Source organism: Camelus dromedarius, chromosome 14 (genome assembly GCF_036321535.1).
Source record: "Camelus dromedarius isolate mCamDro1 chromosome 14, mCamDro1.pat, whole genome shotgun sequence".
Classification (NCBI taxonomy): Eukaryota; Metazoa; Chordata; class Mammalia; order Artiodactyla; family Camelidae; genus Camelus; species Camelus dromedarius.
In genome coordinates, this window is record NC_087449.1 from 25,117,925 (window position 1) to 25,143,287 (window position 25,363).

At 48.3% G+C, this 25,363-nt stretch overlaps 1 protein-coding gene across 2 annotated transcripts in view; it reads left to right on the plus strand.

The window, feature by feature from the left end:
* The first annotated feature begins 3,262 nt into the window (after positions 1-3,262).
* The window catches only part of KANK4 (KN motif and ankyrin repeat domains 4), a 66,698-nt gene continuing 44,597 nt past the window's right edge, over positions 3,263-25,363 (plus strand). For both annotated transcript variants that reach the window (XM_064493515.1, XM_064493512.1), the window contains exon 1: positions 3,263-3,435. The gene's annotated coding sequence lies outside the window, so the exon portion shown is untranslated. The remainder of the gene's footprint in view (positions 3,436-25,363) is intronic.

Genomic DNA, 25,363 nt, shown 5'->3' on the forward strand with positions numbered 1-25,363 from the left:
TGGTGTGCATGTTCCCATCTGAGGTGGCAAGGTGACCCTCTGCCTTTATATTTCAGCCTCCTGCCATAAACAAGTATCCTTTTTGTAGCCTATTTGGTGGTACATTTTTTTTTATTTTCACACTTTTTGTAGGTGGCTTCACTGTTCAAGGAGGCCCCAAAGCGTAGTGCCTAAGCACTAATGTTCTGAAGCACAAGAAGGCTGTGATGTGTTTTTTGGAGAAAATACATGTGTTAGATAACTTCCATTCAGGCGTGAGTTACAGTGTTGTTGGTTATTAGTTCAATGTTAATGTATTGATGATAACATATTAAAAATATAATGTGTGTATTTATATATATATATTTTAAACTAAAACATAGAACAAGATTATGTATTGATCAGTTGATGAAAATGTGCCTAAAGCCTTGTAGGAACCTAACTCTGTATTTCCCCTGGGAGCAATGGTTCAATATCAACAATTTCAGTATTTGCTGCCACTTTATAGAACTACCTCGAATAATGAGAATTGACTGTATCTATGCACATGTTTCCCCCCGGGAGCCAGTTATTAAACATTACCAACACACCGTTGACTGGTGTGTCTTTTCTCGAAGCAGGATCTAAGATACCTGTCCCCATGTTGTCTGTAATTGCCAGGCCATCAGTCAGAGAGGATTCAGTCTTTGGAGTCATCAAGACTCAAATTTGAATCCCACCTCCCCAGTTTACTAGTTGTGTGTCCCAGGCAAGTGACATTGTACGTCACTATCCTTGATAGGAGAATAATAGCCATTGCACAGTTTTTATTGTCCCAGTGAGATCATGTATATAAAATGCTCGGCGCCTGGCACATACATGGCAGATAGTGAATACCTGTTAGTCCTCCAACATCCCACCCCAAATTCCAGCAAAGGGTGGGGACAAGGAGGCGCTCCATTCTTAGCCTGCTGCTTTGTCCTTGATTACAGAGCTCCAGGCTACAGCAGAGTTGTGCAGGCATTCTATTTATTTATTTATTTATTTATTTATTTATTTATTTATTTATATTGAAATATGGTCAGTTTCCAATGTGTCAATTTCTGCTGCACAGCATAGTGTTTCAGTCATATATACACATACATATATTTGTTTTCATATGTGCCAGTCATTTTAAATCAGATTTTCAGACTCACTCTGAAAGTCTCAGGCTGAGTCTTTCAGCAGAGACACCCAAACCTGAGATTCTAGCAGACCCGCTGTCCGCAAAAGTCCTCTCTTCCCAGACTGCCTAAGGGCCCACTTTCCAGTTGAATTTTTGTTGCTTCCCTGTCATGACAGGAAAAGCAGGCAATGCTCTCGCCAGTGTCACTGTATCTATGGCTTCTGGTTTTGTGAGGGGCTAGAGGGTGGGTGCACTTGCTTAGTTTGTTTTTCATTCTATTTTTCAATATGCTAATCAGGGATTCAGAACCCTGGGCTGCTTCAATTCAGACTTTGCTTTCTCTGACTCAGCTTTACCCTCAAGACACAGCTTCATCTCTGAGTCATCAGGCCGAGCTTTCGAGGACAGCAGTCTGGCACTCCCACTCCATCTTCCCAGGAAAGGTGCTATGTCTCCACAGCCCAGGGCCAGCCCCGTGCCTAACTTGGCTCACAACGCTTGGAAACCAAGAAACACATTCTTAATGAGATCAGAAGACACAGAAAAAAAAGGCTTCAGAATCAGGACTTAGAATGCTTAGCTTTCAGTTCCAGTGCAACCTTGAGCTAGTCATGGAAACCTCCTGAACTTGGGGTTTCCTCTTTCACAAAATGGAAATAGCAACCCATTCTGGGTCCATCCCGCAGGGGCAATGGGAAGCCCAAACGAAATGGTGTGAAGTAGGCAAAACTCAAGGGCGCAAACCCCTGCTCCACGGGCTGGATCTGTTCCATAAACTAATTTCATTTGGCTTGAACAAAGTTGACCTATTTATCAGAGGCTTAGTATTTTTAAATGAGTGATCAACAAACTGGGAAACTTCACTTCAATATCTGGACTTACAGCTTCTCTTGAAAAATAGGTCAATCTGGCCATATGAACTTGTTGCCCTGAATGGCAAAAATCGACGCCAGCTGGGTAGCAGCAGCCCCTCACTTGGGCAGGAACCTGGAGCTGCCTTCAAGCCCATCACAGGCTCCAGGACTCCCTGTTATTCCCCAAACTGCAGCCACACCTCTGGGCCATTTACTGTCGCTCTAGGGCCATTGGTTTGTTTCTAATGGAGCCCTAGTGGAAATGCAATCATTGTAACAACCATGTTTCCATCAAAATGGGAAAATGAAAGTCCCAAAGGCTCCCTTGCCCCAAACTACCTACCTTCTTCACAGTCTCAGGGTCAAAAATGACACCACTTTGGTTAGGTTTTACAGTGCACCCACGGACCCTTTGAAAAGTTGCGCATAGCGAGTCAGGGCTGGGGTCTGGAGTCCCGCAGCCTCCGCTACATTCTGCCCCTGCCGAGCCTGTCTGTCTCCATCTGTAAAACGGGGGAGGTACCAGCTGTTATCTCCTACGTTTATTGTTGTGCATCGTAAGGCACTTGGTGAGCTGGTCATTCAAGGTTAGTGACTGAAATGCAAATATTTTGAACTGATAAAATGCGCTGTGGGAGGTGAAAGTGTGAAGTGAAAGACTTAACCTTTAGTGGCGCTAAAGCAATGGCTGGGAAGCAAAAAGACAAAGGGAAGAAGAAATGACTTAGTAGAGATAAAAGTTCCGTTACATCCACCCCTACCCTGCTTCCACCTCTGCAGTGAGAAAAGGCCCGGGGCTCACATCCCCTCACTGCGCTCGGACTCCGTTACCAAGACCGGGTTCTTGTCCTAGCTTGACCAAGTCATTCCCTTGTGTGATGATGTCTTCCCATCCGTAAGAGGATAGAAATGCCCCAACAGCTAATTACTGTTGTAAAAATAAACCAAGATAAATGTATATGAAGGCACTTTGGAAATCTGAAAAGCGCTATACACGGGTTTGGAGTTTTCGGGTCTCTTTTCAAAAAGTTTTCTTCCAAACTCCGTCCAAAAGCGTTTGGAGTTTATTAAGGCTAAGACCCTCCCCTCGGTTTCGCAATGCCGCCCCTTCTACACACCAAAGCCCGCGCCGCGTCAGGAGTCTTTTTTTCCCCTGGCGAAGGCGGGGACTCGGGTGGTGCTGGCAGCCGGCGACGCCGGGCGCAGCTTCGCCTGCCCGCGCCTGGCCAGTCCCGCAGCGGCCGCGGTGGGTGTGCCCCGCGGGGTGTGCGCCCCGGGCTCAGGCCAAGACCGCCGGCGAGAGGGCGCCCGAGGGAGGGGGTGCGCGCCCAGGACAACGAGGGTGCGTCAGTTTTGGGGAGCAAGCCCCGGACGGGGACCGTGCACCCAGAGGCTGTGTGCGCCCCGAAGCCCCAGGCACCGCCGGCGCCCCCCGCCGGACTCCCGCGGCTCGCCAAGGTAAGGCACCCCGCCACCCCGACCCTACCCGCACCGGCCCGGCGCTAACCGGGTCTTGGCCCCGGTGCTCGTCCCCTCTCTTTTGCCTTCGCCGCCCGCCTCGCCCCCTCCACGCGCCGCATCCCCAGCTCCCTTAAGGTAGAGGCTGCGGCAGCCTGAGCCAACCCCGCGCCCTCGCCTGGGGTCCGCGACAGAGCGGAGAGGGGTCTGCCCAAGGGCGGGCGCGTCTGTCCTTCCGCCGCACCCGCTCCCCGCTCCCCAGTGCTGGGGGTGGAGCAGACCGGTCGGGAGACGGGAGGCCGCGTTGTCCTTGCGGTTCGGGTGGTGCAGCCCCCGCCCAGCGCCTCAGAGCCCGGCGCTGCGGTCCGGGATGCAGCTTGAGGGACTGGGACGCCCTGCCGCCGGCTCCCAGGACTACCTGGAATCGAGCTTTTAGTCTCCCTTCTTCCTCAAAAACCGCCCCCCGGTTCCTACCCTGGTACCTCTCGGCCCCAGGTTGAACTTTCTAACGCTCCAGTTGGGCCGCGACCTTGGGTAGAAGCAATGGGGCCTCTTGGGGCGGGGGGGCCGGATGCGCTGGCAGCCGCCGCCACCGAAGGCGCCTTTGCCGAGCCTGCACGCCACTTGGTGAGATTCCCTCCCTCTCATCTCTCCCTTAAGGTCAAACTTTTGACCCCAACTACTTTATCCCTGCAGAGTGGCCAGTTAACTTAGCATGGAATTTGGAAAGTCAGTCCCATGACCCCTACACCGGGTCTGAATTGCACTTGCCCTGGGCATCCGCTAGGGCTGCAGGAACCAGCGGTTTTAGTTCTCAGGCTCCCTGATGTACGGGCTTGGAGGGCCAGGCGGAGGTATTTTATAGAGAGGAAAAAGGAATCTCTTGAGGCTGACGCCCTGAAGCGTGCGCAAAGTCCTATTGACCAAGCAGGGTCAAGAGAGGACCGGAAATAGCCAGTGACCGGGTTGAGGCTTGGGGAGAAAGCATCTTGAATTGAACATGATTCCCAAGGACCTCCCTGGGTGAACCAAATGCGGGTTCCCTTAGAGCCGTTCAAGACAAGACACAGGAGAACACAGAGCTACTTTTGGAATAGAGGAAGAGTTCATTCCGATACTATCTTTGAATGTCCAGCCCTCCTGCCCTTGTCCAAACCTGCTCCTCACTGGACCATGATACGAGTTGTGGGGCATGTTAAAGGGCAGAGAGAATGGGGAATGGCTCAGGGTCCACACTAGACTTTCATTCAATCAACAAGTAACTTGCTCTGTGCTGCGTACCTGGCAAGATAGTGGGATACAGAAATGAACAAAACTGGCACGGTCTGGCCTCATGGAGCTTGCAGTGGTCAAGACTGACTTGAATCAAATTACTCTAAGTGTCAAATTATGAACAGTGCTGAATTCTTTGAAAGGAAAGGGTATGGTGCTGTGAGAATCTGTGGCACAAATGGTAGTCTCTCATTCGGAAGGCTGGTAAGTAGTAACTACTTCAAGAGGGTGGAAAGGGCCTTCTAGGCAGAAGGAACAGCATGTGGGAGGGCCCTGAGGCAAGTAACAGAGTCCTTTAGAGGGACTAAAAACCTGTTTACCTAGTGATGACCAGGGGCCCAAATGGGCATGTGCCTTCCTTCTCATCCCATAGCCTAGGCCAATCAGTGCCACCCTTTCCCATCTGTAATAGTGGGTAGTAAGCGGCCCCCTGGCTGGGAGAGAAGCAGGAGAGACTGAGAAGCCAGTGTGGGACTCACCCCCATGAGTGCGCTTACTACCAGCCCACGCCCACTCACAGTGCTAAGAGGCAGCATTTCTTTCCTCCCTGTTGCCCACTGTGCTCACAACTGACCAAGGCTCCTGCCAAAATTCAGGAAGATTTATGCTGGGAGTGGTGGCTCGTCACAGACTTTTAAAACTAGAATGAACTCATTGCCTACAACGTAAAAATGTTCAGGGTGGCTTACAGTGCATTTCCTAATCTGGGCCCTGCTTACCTTTCCAGCCTCATTTCTGGCTTATGCCCCTCCCCCGTCTCCTCCCACCCCCACCCCAACCCCCACCTCCACCCCCAGTGAACACCGTCTGTGTTCTACTCACAGTTACACTTCAAGCAGTTCATGGAACACATGCTGCCTTGCACATGCTGTCCTTTCTCTAAAATACTCTTTCTGCCGTTCAGTCACTGAATGCACACTCAGCTGTCAGCATCAACACTGAACCCAGAAGGCTTTTCCTGACCAGAGTCAAATGCTCCCTCTTCTCTGTTTCCAAAGCTCCTCGGACAGGCTTCCGTTGCAGCCAGCATAAAATGCCCTGAGCATCATAAAGGCAGGAGTCTCCTGTGATATTTGTGTCCCAGGTACCTCGCACAAAGAAGGACACACGGTGCTCAGTAAACGCTTACTGGATGAAAACCATCTAGTCTAGTGTTTCTCAAATTTTTTCTGGGGGGCAGGGAGAGTGTTATATATATCTTTGAGGTTCTGGTGAAAATTGTGGATACTCTCTTCCAAATGCATATGACCTACAATATCTTGCATACAATATCAGGAGTCACAGCCCTCCTCTCCCCCCATTGACCCCATTTTCCAGAACTTTGGACTTTAATTTTATAGGAAGCAGAGGCCCAATGAGGTGCAGTAACTGCTTGAGTACCTACAGCTAGTCAAGAACACGGGTCCCCCCAACCCCCAGCCATGCACCCTCAACCCCCACCCAGCTCCTGACTCAGTCCAGGCTCCTTCCTGCTGTCTCTGCTTCTCTTAGTTAAGTAGCCTCCTTTCATCCCTGGCACCTTGGGAAGGCCACTGCTCCTGGCTAGAAGATGGATATCTTGGTTTTGCTTCAGTTCAGTAGCAGCCTACAGTGTGACGGGGAGACAAATCTTGTTATAGGCAGAGTTGACAATTAGGAAGACAGATGGGCCATCTCCCTGGCCTGTTCACTGCCCCTTGCCTGCAGTGTTATTACATCTGTTTTAGCTGGAGGAGTGTCACGTGTGCTTCGCAGTTGTCTTCTGGGCTCTGGCTTAAGTCATGTGGGCCAGGTTTGGAAATGCTCTGGATGGGACCACTGAAGTTAGGGAACTAGCTCTTGGTCTTGTCAAAGGCTTCTTCTGCTCAGAGCAGGCTGTGGGAAGGTGCGAAGTGAATGGGGTTCTCACTTGCTGCCACCAGAGCTCTTGCCTGCCTGCGTCTGCTTTCTGCAATGAGACACCTACTTCAGGCAGCATTGCCTTGTTGTCTGCAGATAGGATCTTCAGTGATCCAGTAATTTACTCATTCATCAAAGCTGTGTTGTACCAGACAGCTTTGTACCAAGCATTGTGCTGATTCCAGTTTATAAGGAAGGGTTGTGGAGTGTGAATTAGTGATACATCATTCTGCTCTGTGAGGAGGGAGGGAAAACATAACTTTTGCTTCTTATTCAACCCATTGCTCTGGAGGAGTGGTAGGAAGACAGGACAGCTAAGAATGTGCTTGCTTTTAAAATTCTGATCTCAATAAAATTTAAAAAAAAAACCACCTCTGATCTTGCTCAAGTTACGTCATCTGAGGGGAGGGGGGACAATTTTCCTAACTGTAAAATGAGTTTACGAACAATCTTTTCCTGCCTATCATCTGGGTGTGGATAGTCATCAAATTTCAGATGGCAGATCCGTTCGCTTCTGTGAAACAGAAGCAGTACAATGGAATAATAGGGTACATGTGTGTCAAGCCTTGGCACATTCCATGCTCACAGTAATCCTAGAGATAGTTACAATCATAGGCCCAGATGCACAAATGAGGAAAATGAGGTTCAGAGAGGTTAAGTGACTTGCCCAGGGAAATGGAACTAATAAATGATAAAACTGGGATTGACGGAGCAGTCTGTCGGTCAGCCAGCTCACCACTCTGTGCTGTTCTGTAGGAGAGCATGTGGGAAGAGGCCCGGGCTTGGAAGCCAGGGCATTCCAGGGCTGGAGCCTAGATCTGCTGCTAGTCAGCTGTGTGATTTACAGCTGGACTGCTAACCTCTCTGTACTTTACAGTGCTAATCTTCCCGACCCAGAGTTTAGACTAAGAGGCTTCTATTGGGCCTTTCTGCGAAGTTTCCAGTCTACATGGATAATATTTCAAAATGGGATTAAAGGAAAGAAGAGGGACCCAATCAATAGAAATGGGCTTGTCACAGTTTCCCTGATAAAACAAATGCTGCCCCAAGATTTTAAGTAGATGGTTAATGTGATACGGAGGCAGTTACAAATTTGTGGTGTCTGAAGAAGCTGGCTGAACCTTCCTTCTCTAAGGCAAAGACGTCTGTTTTCAAAGGGAATGCTTCACTGCCTTGCAGGGCTCTAGGGCCTGGGCCGCATCCCCCACTTGGCTTTCTGGGGACGCAGGCGTTGTGGGAGAAGACACAGATCCTGATTCCCTTCCCCCTCCCAATTTTTCCCCCTAAAATAAATAAAAATTATTGGCTGGTTATCTATATATTTTTTAACGTGGCTGTGGCTCCCCTGCTTCCTCCCTGCCTTGTGTGGAAGGATCCTTTGTGTCTCCTTTGGTCTGTTTATGTATTTATACTCTGTTGCTCTGATGTCAAGTGACGGGGGGATGGGGCTGCAGAGAAATATGACATTGGGAAGAATTTACTCCATGCAAAGATAAAAGAGCAGACTTCGGTGCCGATTCTCCTCCACAGCCTGGTTTCTGCCCAGAAGCCAGAGACGCCGGCTCTCAGTGAAATCAATTTTGACTTTCACAGCAGGGCAGCCAAGCTGAGTGTTTCCAGGGGCTGTGCTCATCGGCTGATCCTTAGCACCCAACTCCCATCCGCCTTGGAAAAGGTAGCTGTCCTGCTCTTGGGGAAAGATTTTAAAAGGACTAGGAAGGTCAAGTTGGGTGGTGGCTGAGTATAGCCTAGTAAGGTCAGGGGCCACACTTCTTAGGTGTGACACTGAGCGTGTAGTGGGGCCGGGTCATCAGGAATGATTAATTTCTTAAGAGATCATTTTCCTGTGTCGTTTGTGTGATTCTTAAATAAATGAATAATAAAGGCCTTCGCCCATCCCTCTGTTCCTCAGAAAAGGAGGTGAGTGAGGGAAGATAGCGTCCCCATTTACTAGCCCTGTGAGCCAGAGCAAGCAGCTCACGTTGACTGAACTTCAGCTTGCTCGTCTGCTCGTGCTGTTGGTAATACGGGCTCAGGGCTCTTCATACAGACAGCAGAGACTCCCTTGAGCTGAGTCTAATGAAGGGGGTGACGAGCCATAAAATTCTGCATTAATATCTAAGCAGAGGCAGGGAAGGAGGCCAGGCGCCCCCGGGGTGGCGGGGAGAGGATTCTGAGTTCGGTCCTCTTCCACCAGTGCAGTTGGCCACTGGTTTTCACTTTGAGTGCTGTTGGTTCATTTCTGGACCTGCCCACCCCACCCCCTCACTGTACCATCACACGAGCCTCCCCTTTTGTCTCTGAGTTTAAGTTCCAGAGAGGATCCTGATGTGTGAGTTTGGTTCTCTGGAAGCTGAGGCGGTCTTTCCAGGCCATGTGGCCGCTGATCTCTGGTCAGCTTCGGCCAATCAGATGGGAGGGGCGGTCAAAGGAGGGGCATACATGCAGGACTTGACCTTTTGAAGCAGGAAGGGCTGTGGGTGGAGATTCCCTGAGAAAGATGGGCTGGAACTCAGGAATATGCCCTGCACAGATACTTGCTGAGTTATGAAGGACTGAACAGATTCTTAACTTGGGGTTAACAGCCCCAAGGGGCCCATGGATAGAATTCAGAGGAGTCTGTGAACTTGGGTAGGGGGAAAAATAACATCTTTATTTAGTGTTTTCTTCAATTATGAATTTAGGCAACAAACCAGTGTTTTTGCAGTACGTGTGACGTTGGCAAGAGTAGAAATCACAGATATTTTCATTTCGCATTTCAGCTGCTGCAGCTGTCTGGAGCTATGATTCATGCCCATCGCAGCTTTGAAATTATAGCAGTTATTACACTGCTACTAGAGCTTGTTATTTAATATATTAATAAGGAACATCTATTACTATGTTACACACTAATTTGTAAAACATTTTTAATAATTATATTTCAATGTAATTGGTTTTCTTTGTAGTCAAGCTATGCATTTTATTTATATGTTTTAAAGTGTTCTGAGAAAGGGTCCAGAGGCTTAATCAGTCTTCTAAATGGTTCCATGGCACAAAAAAGGGTTAAGACCCCCGATAAGGGTCAGTAAGCTTTAGTTCCCAATTTCCCAGCCTCCCTCATCTTAATCTTTCACATACCCATCTATCTCTGTCTAATTAGTGCAAGACATTCTTGAGCAGTAGTAAATTTCATTTAATAGTTTGGAAAATTTGCAAAAGCACACAATTTGTGGTTTGGGCAGAAGATTATAATGTATATGCAGAAGTAAATTTACAAATTGCAGTCACTCATAGGCAACTGGTTCAGTAATTCCTATCAGCCCACAAACCCACCAGCCCCTGTGTTGATTGCTTGGCTGATCCCATGCAGACCAGTCTATTGAAACAGCCACAGAATGGTCAATTACGTTCTTGAGAGGTTAAGGAGTTTGTGCAGATTAAGTGATGACTCGCTTGATCAAATGCAAGCTAGAATCCTAGAAAGTAGAAGTGGGAGAAGTAGCTTTGAAGTGGGTTCCAAATGGTGGGAAAGCAAGGGAGGCTAAACGGAGGAAGAAGGCAGTCAGTGAGGATGTGGGAGGACTGGCCAGATGTTTATTTTGAAGAGGAAGCCTGGAGAGAGGAGCAACATTATAATAGTGGTTGGTTTTTTGTTGTCTTTTATTGAACGCTTAACACGTGCCAGACACTATGCCAAGCACTTTAAATGTAGCAATGATTTAATCTTTACCAACTACCCAATACGGTCTGACTGTTATCATTCCCATTGTTTTGGTGAGTAAAGTGAGGATCCAAGAGGTTAAATACTTGCTCTCAGTCACTGAGGTATTAAGCGGTGGAGCCAGGAGCTCAGCCCAGATCTGCCTGACCCCGGAGCCCTGTGCTCTTGAAAACCACTACAGGCAGCCACAGGAGCGTCTGTTTGGAAGAACTATGGCTGCCAATTTGTTTCGGTAAGAAAGTGCTTACTATCCATTCCTGTCTTTCCCATCCTCCTCTCCAGCTTTTTGTGTGTTCTCACACCTCCTTCCTTCCGCTCTCCACCCTGAATCCACTTACAGGCACACATGCTGCAGGAGAGAGGACAGGATAAAAATTAAGAGCAAAAGCTGTGGGGTCAGGCAGAACTGAGTCCTAACTCGAGCTCTGTCACTGACCATGCTAAGCCTCAGTTTTCCTATCTGTGAAATGGAGATAATGATACATCCTTCCTAAATTTGCATCTCCTGTCTCTAGTGCTTCATTTCGGATTAATGCCTTCACTCTGATTATAGTAGGTGATCGTCCCCATCTTCTTCACCCGTGAACTCCTCTAGGAGGGCTTTCCTGAACCCCACAAACCTGGCCTGTGAGTAACCAGCATTGCTCCTCTTAGCGGAGAATTCATGAGTTACTTATGAGGCTGTCTCCTCTGGGTATAAGCTCCCCTCCCCATCCTCATGCTCTGGGTAGCATCTGGCATGGAGTCCTTTTCAGTAGAGCCTTGATCAAAGCAAATGAACGGTATCCTTCAATCCCCTTTTCAAGACCCCATTGCCCATCCTTGGCACCTGTTCTGGGTCACATCACCTAAAGCTTGTCTCTAGGAAACCTCACCATTTACCTAGATGCGTCCTTATCCCCCATCTCATCTCACAGTTGAGGACACAGGACCAACCACGGTGAATGGCAGGCCTTAGTGGCTCAGGAAGTGCATAACTGAGCTGGAATGAGAACCAAGGCCTCTTGCGTCAGCGCACTGCCTGGCCCTGACACTAACGCTGGAAGTATCTCTTCCACACCATTAAGCTGGCTGATATGTTTGGGTGAGGGGACATTTGTAGAGCACCTGAAATCACATGCGTTCTACAGTTGCTTACTTGTCCCACTCTTGTTCTGGCCTTGGCGCTGACCTTCTGACCTGATCTTCTCCCTCATTCTATCCCCATACCCTGGGCTTTGCCAGCTGCTGAAAGGACCCCCGTGTCAGTCAGGCCCGTGGGTGGCCGCCTTCGGGTGCTGCCTGGTGGTGCTGAAAGGCTCTTGCCCTAAGAACTCTGCCCACTGGTAGAGCTGAGGCCTGAAATTCCTGGCATTAGAGTCCTTTCATTCCTTTGGATTACTTTGTCTTCTCCAGAGAGCTACTGTTAAAATGAAAATGTGTTGCCCCGAAGGTAATCTGTTAGCCCACTCCTGTGATCCTGTGGCGAGCAGAATGCCCTGGGCTTTGGCAAACCACCTCCCTGTCCTCCAGTTTCTCGTCTGTAAAGTGGGGATAAGAGATTGCATTATGGGGTTCCTCCAAGGATGCAATGAGATAGCATGCATAAAGCACTGAACACGTAACAAGTAATCAATAAAATCAGCTTGGTTTTTTTCTTTTCTTTGTAAGGCAGTAGGATTATTGGGTCAGTTCTCTAGCCAAAGTCCGGGCTTTTATTAGTTTGTTTGTTTGTTTTTAAGGATTTTGTTTTAATGTAGTCTCCTTTTATTTTGTCGACTGAAAAAACATACACAACCTAAAAGTTGAGAGTTATGTTTTATTCAGCAGACTGTCTGAGGACTCGAGCCTGGGAAGGCCTCTCAGATGGCTCTAAGGGGCTGCTCCAAAGAGGCAGGGGTGGAGCCAGGATTTGCAGGAGTTTTGCCACAAAGACCAGGTAGTTGGAACATCAGAAGATTCCCATTAATTAAAGAAAACCAGATATCTCAGGTTAAGGAATTTAGTGCTTTTCTATGTATGGGAAAGTGCAAAATTCTGGGCTCATTGAAATCATCCCTTTAATGTACACCTAGCTATCTAGGGCCAGTATTCTGTTCTTCCACATCCTGAGTTCCCTCACGGTACACTCTTGGGGGTGGCTGCAGAGGCCGGGCCGCCTCCTTGTCTGCATCCTGATGAGATCCCCCAACTCACGCACATCAGTAGTGGCTGATGACTTGGTGGCCGCAGCATCCTTTGTTACTGATATGGCTGGCAATGTTTTTCATCCACAGTTTTAAGATTGTTTTCCTTTCTAATTATAAGGCAGTTTTAGATTTCATTCTCTTACTTTTAAAGTAAGGTAAAAGATCCCACCTTCCTGGTTTGTTGAGGATTTACTGAGCAAACGTACTGGCTGTGCATGCCAGGCCTGCCCCAGGCCCTCAGTGAGCACCTGCTATTCTGAATTATCCTGGAGGTGGGGATTGAAGGCCCCTGGGGGCTTGGAGGAAGGTTCTGGGTGGGTCACTAGGGAGGAGATAGAGGACGAGGAGGGAGGAGAAAGGAGAAATGGAGGGGGGTACCCTGCTTCCTCTGCCCCAGCTGCTGGGATGTGGAGTCTGGGTGGGAGGGGACCTGCGAATCCTGCCCGAGTCCTGGGAGAGGGTGTGACCTTTCTCCAGATCGTTTGCTTTCCAGGAGAGCTCTCTGAGGCTCTGCATTCCCTGGAGGAGCGGTACCCTTGGTCTCCCCCCTTGGTTTGACTTTGGTGGGGGAGTGGTAGTGAAGAGAGCAGACTTCTCCTTATCCTTCTGAGCTCAAGCAGGGTTCACTGGGTGTTATAAACCACTCCTCTGAGAGGGCAGTTGGGATGTGAGAACATCAACCCAGGCAAGGTTCTCTGCAGTTTCTCCTGAGACCAGGATGGTTCTCTTGGACCTGGGCCAGGGAGAGGGTCCAGGAGTAGGAGCAACTTGGCTCATCCCCCTGGCCTGTGAATGAGGGTGAGAAGGGATGGGAGGGTTGGTGGTGTGGGGAGCAGTGTTACAGGCGTTTTCCAGCAACCTCCAGAATAGAGCACCTCACTTTCAGGATTCTCTGAGAAAAGATACTCCCCTCTGCCTTGTCTGCCCTGGGCAGTGAGAATTGTTGTCGGCCCTCCTCTGTGCATCGGCCCTCCCTAGTGCATTTTCCTGCCAACCTCCGGGGAAGACTCATCCCCGCCGTCATCCATCACAACTGAAGTTATCCTTCCAAAGCGGAGCCTGACTGATGCTGAAAATCACTCACTCTCCCTCCGCTGGAGACCAGGAATAAAGAGTGGAAGTGAATGCTGGTTCCTGGGGCCCCGAACCCAAGCAGCAACCTGCCAGCTGCCTGCCTCACTCTAGGGGTAGGGAGGAAGTGGGTACAACTGGAGTCTTCCCAATTATCTGCTTTGGGGCTGGAACAGGAAAGGGCCAGCGTCAATTCCAGCCCAGAAGCGGGGCTTGGAGCCATGCAGTTCATTCATTATACCTCATGTTTGTTGACTGCCTGTAAGCTGTTACTGGGCTTTCTTCTCTTTCCCTCTTTCCTCCTTCCCTCCACCATTCCTTCCCTCCTTTCCTTCCTGCCATCATTAAATACTGACCAATCGCTTGCTCTGGGCCAGGTACTGAGCTAGGCAAGGAGCTTACAGTTCAACAGAGACAAAGAATCAGCTAAGACAGGACAGTTGGATGAGTGCTCTGATGGACATTCTTACAAGTGTGGGAACACAGAACTGAGCCAGGGTGGGGGGTGATATAGCCTGACTGGTGTGTGGAGAAGGGGAAGATGCTGGTAGGTAAAGCTGTCTTGAGGGTTGAGTAGGAGTTACCAGATGGAGAAGGAAGGAGTTGGAGTCTGAGTAGGGAGAGCAGAAGGAAGTCCAGAAGATGCAAAGCTGTATCTACAGAAAGCTCAAGATGATCACATCGTCACTGAGTTTTGGTTTTCTCTCCTGCAAAATGAGAACAGTACCAAAGTCATATCTGGCACACACATAAAAATCCTTCCTTCTGTTTTTTCAATTTATGATCTACTAGAAAGATTAGACCATGTGGAAATAATGGCAATGAGAGGCAGAATGTGCAAAGTGCTAGAGTCAGCGGAGATATAATGGCAGGGAAGCAGCTTTTTGGAGAGTGGGCAGTATTAATTGAGATTGATAGTTAGGATTAGAAGCAGTTGGTGCAATTTAAGCAGATCCTTGAAGGATGGGAAAGACTCTGGTAGAGAAGACAGAAGAGGGCATCTTAAGGGGTTGGTACAGTATGAGCAAAGGCTCAGGGGTGTTCAGGCACAGGGTGAGTTGTCGCTGTGTATGTGAGGGCTGCAGGAGTTGTGGTGAGGCTGGAAAGGTGGGCTGAGACCACTTTGATGCCTAACTAGAGGGCACACGGGTGACATTTGGTCTGCATGTGGGGTTTCTTGGACCTGCATAGTGTTAAAAAAGAAAAGAATTAAGTCAACATTAAAAGATTAGATTTTTCATAAATACACATTCCTGGCTTCTTCTGGAAAAAAAAATCACGTCAGAGAAGCTGTGATATGGCCTTGACTTCATCCTCACGTGGCAACACCTGGCCTGCAGGTGGGTGGTAGACATTTAGGGTGTCACTGCAGCCCATAGTCACAGGTTGTATCTCCCACTGGCCAATTAGCTTGAAATCTCCACCATTCAAATCACTCTCAAGTTAGTGCAATATTTCAGAAAGCTCCTAATAAAATGCTAATGCATTATAAGGGAGGAGAAAAGTAATTGTGAACTGTTAACTTTGTGGTTCCTTTATTAGCTTAGGGAATGAACTACTCCTTGGGTAAATTTTAATTGGGGAGTAGCAGTTAGGTGGGGAAAATGGGATGCTTGATGCGTGATGGCTTGGGACAGAAACTCTGGGAAGTGAAGGGTGGGAGTGGACACTTGGAAAGATGGAGATGGTGGGGAGTCATTGTCCCCACTCCTCTCGACCATGGCTTCTGCTGTCTTTGCTGCAGAAGGACACCAAAATCACTGTCCTTGGCAAATATTTCTTTCCTTGTAGGACATTTACTACCTTATTAACTTTTTTAGCTTAAAAAAATTGAACTCTTGAAGGACAAAGTGAAATCTGTGTGGTTTTTTAAATTGACAAGGAAACGAATGGAAAAGAGAAAAGTTATTCTATTTTTTGAATAATTTTTGGAGTGTATGTGTTTGTGTGCATGAGTGGGTAGTCTTTATAATTTGAAAGTCTCAATAAACCCTACTGGGAAAGTTTTTATTAAAAAATTACTTAAAATATTATACCAGTTAGTAGCAAACATTTAAAGTAATATAGAAACATATGAAGGAGAAAACTACATGAACTGTCAAGAATTGGTGGTTGGGCACATGAGAGTTTGGAGTGTATTGTTCTAGACTTGGCACCATACCTATATGAGATATATGTATATCCTTGCATAGATCTAGGTATATATTCACATATATGTCTGGATAGAAATTTTTTTAATAAAAACGAGTTTTCCCATGCTGTTCAGCCATGTTTTTCTCCTGATGCTCTATCTTGAACATTTCAGAGGTCGTTATATCACCTCTAAGCCTGTGTAAACAGAGTCTGCAATGGAAGAGACCGCTGGATAGAAAGAGCTTGTTTTGAATCCCCACTGTGCCCTTCCCAGCCTCAGTTCTCTCCTCTATAAAATGGGGATAATAATTCCTTCCTTCAAAGGTTAGAATGAGGGTTAAATAGAATGCAGATGTGCTCAGCATAGCTTATTAGATACAGGGTGATCAGAGCCCATTGCACCATTGAGAAAATATCTTTCATTCTTTGGATTCCTCATTCTCCACCCTTCACCCCGTTGGGAGAGGAATGGTGGGGGAGCGGGTGAGGGGTGAGGGTGAATCTGGGGTGAATTACAACTTTTCACAATGGAGTTTAAAATCCTCTTTTCAGTGCTGAGTAACATTAAAATCTCAAGCAGTTCATTAACAGATGCATTCCAGTTTTGTTTAGGGCATTTTTCTCTGGACTCCCTTTTATTTATTCAGCTGCAGGAAAATTCCTGAAGCCAGGTATTTGGATAGGAAGGTATGTCTGATAGGGAGGCTGTGACCTGTGCCTGCCCTTCGTGGGGGCACCCTCTTGCCAGTGGGTAAAGTCAGCCCTTCTTAGTACGAGGGGGATTCCTACCTTGTCTTTGCAAATGATCTCCCCTCCTGCTACCGATTTATCCTTTTTCACTTCTCTCCTTCCCCTTCCGGCTCTAGAAGACAATATTCGCTTTCATTCGTGTAACCCATCTTTCACAGAGACCTCTTACTCCCATTACCTTATTGAACGCTCTGACAAGGCAATAGATTTAGGTCAGTATGATGTGACAAATGAAGCTGCTGAGGCCCAGAGAAGCTGTGACATGACTCAAACTCACACAGCAAAAATTGGACAAATCTGTATTTCTTGGCTTGCAGGCCATGCTGGTTGTGCTGTATCATGTTGCCTCCTTCTCTAATTGTTGGCAGGAAGCTCCTGACAGGGAGGGCTGCCAGAGGGGCCCTTGTGCTGGCGAGGGGGGAAGACTTTTTGGAATGCATGAGGTTGTTGGGCTTAGTGTGCTGGGAGAGACTGGGGGGAGGAGGGGAAGGGGATGGGTTTGGAGGTCACCCCAAGGTCAGTGGAGGTGGCAGCCAGGAGCTGGGGGGGTTGAGAATGACCTGGTGCTGACTCTCCTTTGTTGTCACTGACAGGTTTGTGGGCTTTTCCAACACCGGGTCTCATTTTGAATGTTTGGCCCTTTATCTGCCTCACTCGGTAGCACACCGTATAATCCTCTTCCAGTACTCCACGGAGGACCCTGTGCCTAATTCAGGCCGCAGCCCCTTGGCCCGCTACTCCCACATCCAAGAAGTCAAAACTTATCAGTTCTGGTTCCCATCCTCTCAGACTCGCTGAGAGAGCGATTCAGAGAACCTCATTTGCTTTAACAAGCATACTGGCCGGATCCATTTCTTTAGCCCACGTTTAATATGAGAGTAGCCTCACAGACCAGCTCTTCCCAATAGAAATATAATACAAGTCACATTTAAAATGTTCTCGCAGCACGTTAAATAAAATTTAAAAAGGAAACAAGTGAAATTAATTTTAATACTATTTTTTAACCCAATATAGCAAAAGTATCATTATTCTAACATGTAATAAATACCCCCCAAAATTAATGGGCTATGCTACATTTGTTTTTTCATGCTAAGTTTTCAAAACCCATGTGTATTTTATACTCACTCACAGCATATTTTAATTTGGACTAGCTACATTTCAAGGGCTCAGTAGCCGCATGCCGTTTGTGGCTATGGTCTTGGCCGGTGGAGTTATGAGGTTTCACTGTTAAACCGAGATTTATTTGGGGATGACTAAGGGGCTTCTGGGCACCTTTGGAATCAGGGTGTCTTTGGGTGGCATGGCCAACCAGCTGACCTCAGGTACAGCACATCCTGGCAACTTGCCCCGTCCTCACCTTTGTGCCTGTTGCCGTGAGTGATGTGATGTTGAAAATATCCCCCTCACCCCTTATGCCAGCACCCATGCTATTTGCACCTTCCTGTCTCCCCTCTTAACACCTTTAGCTTTTGTAAATCCCAATCCTAGATTAAACTTTACTGTCCTCTTCCTCTGATCCCTCCTCGGTACTGCTGGATTTATTTTAAATCCATGCCCTTTGACCTCAGTTGCTACTTGTCACCCTCACATTTGTCTCAGTTTGTCCCCTATCTCCTCACTGACTGCTCATCTGCTCCCTCGCTGACCTCATCTGCTCCCTCAGGCTCCCAAATCCATTTGTCTGTCCTTGCTCTCAACACTCGCCCTATTCCTGTGTTACTGGGAAGGTGGCGTTGAGGTGGCTTGACTCTGCTCCCCACCTCACCATTTCTCCTCATCCGGGCTCTCCTCTCCCCGGCTAGAGCCCAGCCTTAAACACCGTCCCTTCCCACCTCCAGAAACACCCTCCTTCAAACTGGCCACGGACTCTGATGCCAGAGCTCAGTTCCACTGAGATTGGAAGTTGATTAACTTCTCTGTGCCTGAGTTCTTCGATGCAAAATATGACTAATAAAATGACCAGCTCTGATGGCGGTGGTGAAGATCAAATTCAGTTTTGCCGTGTGTTGTAGCACAGAGCCTGGAGTAAATGTCCGCTCTCTTGTCATCTTCTCTTTCCTGCCCCCTCACCCCACTGTCCATTCCTCTGCCCTGACTTCTCCCCTCGGCCTGCAGACATGCTGGCCACCTTCTCCCTCCCTTGGGCCACTGCCCATCTCTGCCCCAAAATCCACTGAAGTAGCCGAGAGTAGCCCCACCTGCTGCTTCTACCATCTTGTCAACCCTGGGCACCTCCCCCGGTCTACTGACACTGAGCCTCACTGGGTTTCTTAGGACTCACCCGCTTTGGCTTTCTGGTCTGGGAGCCACCCTGGTACTTCTTCCTCATCCACTCCCGGTGTGACTTGCCCACACTCCTCTTCTGCTCGCTCCTGCTCCTCACCCCAACCCCACCCCTGCAGTGACCACGCCAACGTGGATGACTCTGCATCCCAGGTCTGCTGGGCCAGCCTTGCAGGATGAACCCCCCTCTGTGTGTGAACCCCTGGGCAGACACGCTCGTGCCCAAGGACAAATGGTCCAGCCTCCTACTCCCAAATCTCCTTTCCCAGCTGGCTTCCCTAACTCGGCTGTTGCTCCCACCAGTCTCGGGTTACCCAGATTTGAAACCTTGCAGGTTTTGACACCTCCCTCTCCTCCCTGATCCAGTGCCTGAACTGAAAATAAGTATTCAGCAACCAAAGGATGGATGATCAATGAATCCCATTGGTTGCCAAGTCCTGCTCCTTTCTCACTTTCTGTCTAAGTCATCAACTTTCAATTCCCACTGTAAGCCCTGTAATAAGCATTTGCTCTACTTCATCCCAATGAATCTGTGCAACCCTGTAAAGAGGAAATTGTGATTTTCCTATTTTACCTGTGTGGACACTGGGGCTGGTGGAGTTTAGGGAATTTGCTGAATAAACACTGGTAGGTTGCAGAGCTGGGATTCAAACTCCAGCCCACCTGATGCCAAAGCCCACACTCCTAAGCGTCATGCTCTCCTGCCTCTAGCAGTCCTAGGTCCAGGCTATGCTCTTTTCAGAATTGAATAAGTATTGCGTATGTACGTGAACACATCTTTCTGTGCCGATGTTGTTGGAGTGTTAGTGTTCTATTTACCCAGCTGTTACCCAGACTCATTGCTGGTTTATTTCAAAGTCTGTGCCTTGACCCTTAGTGTTAGTACTTGAAAGCCTTGACTGAGCCCAGGTCCCCACTAGGAAATGCCAGAGCCTACAAGTAGGGATGTGAACACATCTTCAGAGAGGGCGTATGTATCCCTTTCTTGGGTCTCAGTTAATTGCAGGAGGCTGTCCCGCTCTTTGCTCTGTGGATCTGATTCAGGCTCTGTTTACCCGGTGCCTACTGTGTGCTCAGCACGTGATAGATGCTGTGGGCAAAGCGGAGAGAGCGCCGGAGGCACTGCCCCAGCCGTCAAGGAGCTGACAAAACTATTCCGGAAGACAAGCCAACAGTCAGGAAACTGCCGGCAGGATAAGACGTTATGTAATTATGCCTGCAGTCTCAGATTATATACATTTGTGATGGTTCAATAAAGGAGAAGAAAAGCTGCTGCTCTCTTAAAAGTAAAAAAAAAAAAAAAAAAAAAAACACAAAACATAAAAGGAGCAGTTAGTGAAAAGCATTAAGTCTGGCCAGACTTCTCATCAGATTTGCTACTCTGTCTTCCCTCTCGAAATCATTTGTTCATTCTGTAAATATTTACTGTCTACTAATGGGCCAGGCTCTGGGGACACACACAGCCTCGTTGCAGCCAGAGCCATATCCAAAAGCCAGCCTTCATCGGGTTCCTCCCCTGCTGAAGAACCTTTGCAGGTTCCCTACTTTCTACAGAATAAAAAGAGCTGACCTCCAGTCCCGACCCTCCCCATTCTGGGCCCCCCCACCCCGCACACTAGGCCTGGGGCACGGGTCATCTCTCAGGCCCACCCCCCGCCATACACGTTTTCATCTCAGGGCTAGAGGGCTGCTTTCCCAGCCTGCCTGGCGAACTTCTATTCATCCTGCAGTGCTCAGCTCAGATACCACACTGTGATGCTTTCGTGGTCCTCCGTAGTGCCTTTGCTCAACCCTATAATACCGCGTGTCCTGGTTTAGGTCTCCACCTCCTGTTTTGAACCATGAGTTCCTTAAAGGGCCGTTATTCCCTGTCTTATTCATCCATGAATCCACAGAACCTAGACATGGGCCTGAACATTCGTTTCTGATGAGAGAATACCATCCGTAAAGGCTGATCTTTGAACAGGAAGGCTCCCTTTCCTTCTCTCAAGCCGCTGGGCTGTTCAACTCCATGCCTCATGGCCTGCGAAGGTGACTGGATGGGTGAGAAAGCATCACTGTTTCCTATCTCTGCACAGTAGTGGGGACACCCCACCACAAGAGCCCCGCTCTAGCCCTGGAGGGGGACTTTCAAAAGCAGCGGCCGCCGACACCCACCCAGCAGAGGGCTGCGGTGAAGGAGGCGTGTGTGTTGGGCTTGGCAGACAGGGGGCTTTGTGCACAAGTGGGTAAGTATGTCGGGCAGGCTCCGGGCTGCACACACCCGCTGAGGGGCTGGGCCCCCAACGCCTCCTGCCCTGGGAAGAAAAGGAGGCATTGTGTGCGCTGGCTGCGCTCCAAGGGAAATATTCCTGTTGTTCTTCTATTTTGAACAGCTCCCCCTTTAATGTAGAAAAGTCCAGAAGGGAAAATCTCTCTCCTACTGCAACACATCCTACCCACCAATTCCAAATCAGTTGCTGCCTTCAAAATATTAACTAATCTATGAGTCCATCAATTTATTCATGTAACTGCTCTTCAAGGAGCTCTGCTCTGGGTCAACATGGTACTGGGCACAGGGGAGACAGCCCTCATCTCTTTGAGGCTCTATTCCTGACTGCCCAGTGTCCAAATCCTCTTGGAGCCTGGCCCCGCTCCTCCTCTTGGGCCTGATGCTCCTCTGTGGCTCAGTGTTCCTGCCTCGAGGCGTCCGTCTGACCCCACCTGTCCTCTATGACCTAGTCCTGTATTGTGTCACTTTGCAGAGCCACCACCCTCGTCTCCCCTTGACCCAGGCCTTGCATACAGAACCATGTCTCAGACTGGGCGGTTAGACACTTAGGCAGGAAGACCTGATTTCAACCCTAGCTCTGCCTTTCACTGTCTTTGTGACTTGGACCAAGTTACTAAAGCTCTCAGAGCTTCGGCTTCCTAATCTGCAAAACAGAACAAATGACACCTGACCTCTCACACAGAGCCACTGAGTGGAGGAAATGGGACCGTGCTCGCTGGTGCAGGCCTGTGGTACCACACGGCAGCCCTCAGTTAATCATAACCAAACAATGAGCAACTATGAGCCCTTACTAGTCCCGTCCGTCCCCTCAGAAGCCACAGAACCTCGGCTTCTGTGTGAGTGTTTCCTACACACCAAGTGCTGTGTTAAGTCCAGGCATGTCGCCATCAGAATAGCCTTGAAAGCACATAGTACTTCCTCATGCCCTTTCATAGCTGAGGAAACTGGCTCAGAGGTAGAGTGACGTGGCCAAGGTCACGCAGCTTGCAAGTAGCGGAGCTAGGAATTGTGCCCCAGTCTGTTGGACGCCTCTCCATCCCTTCCCAACCAGGCAGACACCCCTCAAAGGCCTGGCTTCCTGGTGCTGGGACCGCAGCATCAGCAAGCAGCTCTGAGAGCTTGTTGGAAATGCAGATTCTCAGGCCGCACCCCACACCTACTGAATCAGCACCTGCATTTTGATAAGATCTTCGGGTGATGTATGTGTATGACACAGTTTGAGAAGCACTGACTGTCACTTACCAAGTGTTTTTTAAAGTAAGTTAGAGCGGGACTTCTCAATCCATAGGCTGCATACAAATCACCTGGAGTTCTTGTTAAGACACATTCCAGAGATTCTGATTTTGTCTCCATTGCTTGTTCTGTTCTCTACTGCCTTCACCTCATGGGTTCCCCACAGTAAGTATAGCGGATATGAGTGGGATCCAGGCAAACTTCTGGCGCAAGTCTTGGCCCAAGGCTGCTCATGGTTTACATCTCTGGAGCCATTAAGGGAAACCTGGGCTGGACCTGGGTCCTACACTGAGTCATCGGCAGCAGCATCCCTCTGCTTCGGGGGAAACTGCCCTGCTGGCGGGGTGGTACCTCTCTCTCCTGCATTACATGGGGAAGGAGCCCTAGATCCTGTACCAGGGACTCCAACCACCCCTCCCTCCACTCCCCCGCACCCTCCACCACCAACCGCCGTGAACAACAAAGAAAGGAAATTAATTTGTAACCTGAAACCCTGAAAATACATCTTTCTAATGGAAACTCTGACAGAGCGATAGATCTGCAAAGAGCATTTGCTCTGAAATTGATATCTGTGTAACTTGACTGCAGCTATCTGGTTAAATAGCAGTTAAACACCTCAAGACTCCTTGGAACTTTCAAAGATTATTTGAAAAGTAATTGTGTTGTATTGATTAAATAATTTTAAGTTAATTAGAAAGTCACTGCATTTCTTAGTCTATTCCTTTGCAAATAAATTTATCTTATTTATAGACCTATTGCCTGTTCTCAAAATGTTGTTTATATGTTAATAATCATCTGCTATTTAATGAGCATGGCTGGTGATGGAATTTAACACTAGACTCGTTCCTTTGCTAAATCCTTCTATCTGGTTCCTTTTCTTTCTATTTAGATGCCACTGGCAACTTGCTTCACAGAGAGCTGCAGAACTAGAACCTGAAAGGCAGAGAACACTGTGGTTAAGAGCTTGGTCTCCAGAGTGAGACATACCTCAGTTTGAGTTCCAACCCAGCAGCTTGCTTTGCTCTCTGAGCCTATCATCAGTGAAATGGGTATAATAGCACCTACCTAATATGGCCATCGTGAGATTAAATGTTATCACTGTGTAATATTGGACCATGTCTGGCTAACAGTATTATCTTTATAGTAATATAAGTATTCACTATTATGATGACAATGATGCCTCAGTCTTATAATCTGTAAAATGGGTGTGACAGGGAATATAAATGGAAACACATGAGTATTCAAAACTCCTTTGCCTAGAGAACCTTTGAGTAGTTCCCTTCTAAGAACATTTCTGGCATCACTTGCTTGGACATTGCCCCTCCATTGATGCCGACTGGGGTCATCCAGTGATGAGCAAGCACTGGACAAATGGAGCCAATATTGGGTCTGTGATGAGAATAGAGAGAGATGGCAGAGGATGGGTGAGTATATGCCAGGGTGAGGGAGGTGAGTGAGTGAAGAGCCAGGAGGAAGTTTGCATAAGAGATGTCAGGGAACAGAGCACACTGCTTCTGGAGCAGTTGCTTGGCTGGAAATAGATACTGAGACTAGCAGGGATAGGAAAGAAAAATATTAAGACTTTTGCTTTGTGCTAAGAATGCACTTCCCCTTTCGCGTTTTCTCTAGAGACTGCAGTGAAGCTTTGGATTGCCTCCAACTCATTTTTTCCTGCTTAACTGCTGTTTCTTTGAACACAACCCTGAGCTGAGGCCGGGCCGTGAGGTGGCCATCTTCACCTCATTTACAGGGGAGTCATGATAGTACCCTCCCAGGGCTGAGTGAGGATGGGTAGAGGACTCAGTGCAGAATAAGTGCTTAATTGATGTTGGCAACTATTCCCATTGCTGGGCATCATACGTTGCCTGTAGCTAGAGGTCACGAGTAGGAGTGTGAGTAGTTCGCTGGCTCTCTCTAACCAACATCAGGCCATTATCCCACGTTTAAACTGGGGACGGCAGCCACATTGTTTGTTTTCAAAGAAACCATAAACTTGGTGTCCTCCAGTGCCACACTGCAGACCAGGGCCATCACCATAGGGCTTATAAAGGAAAGTAGGGGTCTAGGGAGCCGAATCTGACCTTGGCCTTGCTATGGTATGGGCAACTCATTGAGCCAGCGTTTCCCCATTAGTAAGTGAAGATAAGGTCCAAGGCCCTGTGTTATGTTTCTCTGCTCCCAGCAGTAGATAATCAGCAGAGCTGATTAAACATGTGCCTCCTGCAAGGCCCTGGGCTGGTGCCCTAAAGGATACCCAGAAGCATGAAACAGGGGCCTCAACTTGAAAAAAGCCCTGTAATCTGACTGGGAGAAAAGATGTGAGCATCTTTTTAATCTTTTTTTTTTTATTCGAGTTACCTAATAAAAGTCTGCCTGTCCTGTGCTCCCAGCCATTCTGTGACAAACATGTAAATTTGGAAAACACCTTTTCTTAGGGACTTTACCCACATTAAAACAAAACCAAACCCAAACCAGAACCGTATATGACCTTCCTTTGTATTGCCATGTGGGACACTGGCAACACACCCTATCTCCTTCAAGAAAAAGTTGGGGTTGATAGAAGTTTCTGGAGCCCGTCTTCTCTCACTGCCTCCCTCTGGTTTGTCTCTGATGATGCCCACCCACCCTGCCTTCAGTCACAAGCTACTGAGGCCGAGTCCTTGTCATCTTTGTCTGGCCCGCATCATATATGCTAGCTCCTCTTCAGTCTGTACTTGCTGAAGGGCCAAGCGAGGCCTGGTGAAATAATAATAGAAAGGTCTAACTTGTCTAAAAAATCTGGAAACATCCCTGACTCTACCCAGGTGTCTGGAGATGACTTATCAGGTTCAGTTTGGTTTAACTGACTTCCCTGTGCCAAGAAAAATCTTCCTCCCAACCCAGAAGGCAGATGCCACAGCCCACGCAAGCCTTTAAGTGTCTGCACCTGCAGCTGTGTTCATGCCTGTGAAGGCTTCCGCTGGACTCTGACCAGGACCATGATGCTGGGAGCAGGGGCTGCCCGAAGAGGGTGGGTGCAGGGGTGCCCCACTGCAGAGGGTGTGTATATGTTTACCCTTAAGATGCTTTCATTGAAGTGACCCAGGAGGGAGGAGGTGAGGCTGAATTCCTTGGTTTACTCCAAGTTGTGCTTCCCAAGCTTTGGGGACGGTGGCCCAATTCGGCCAA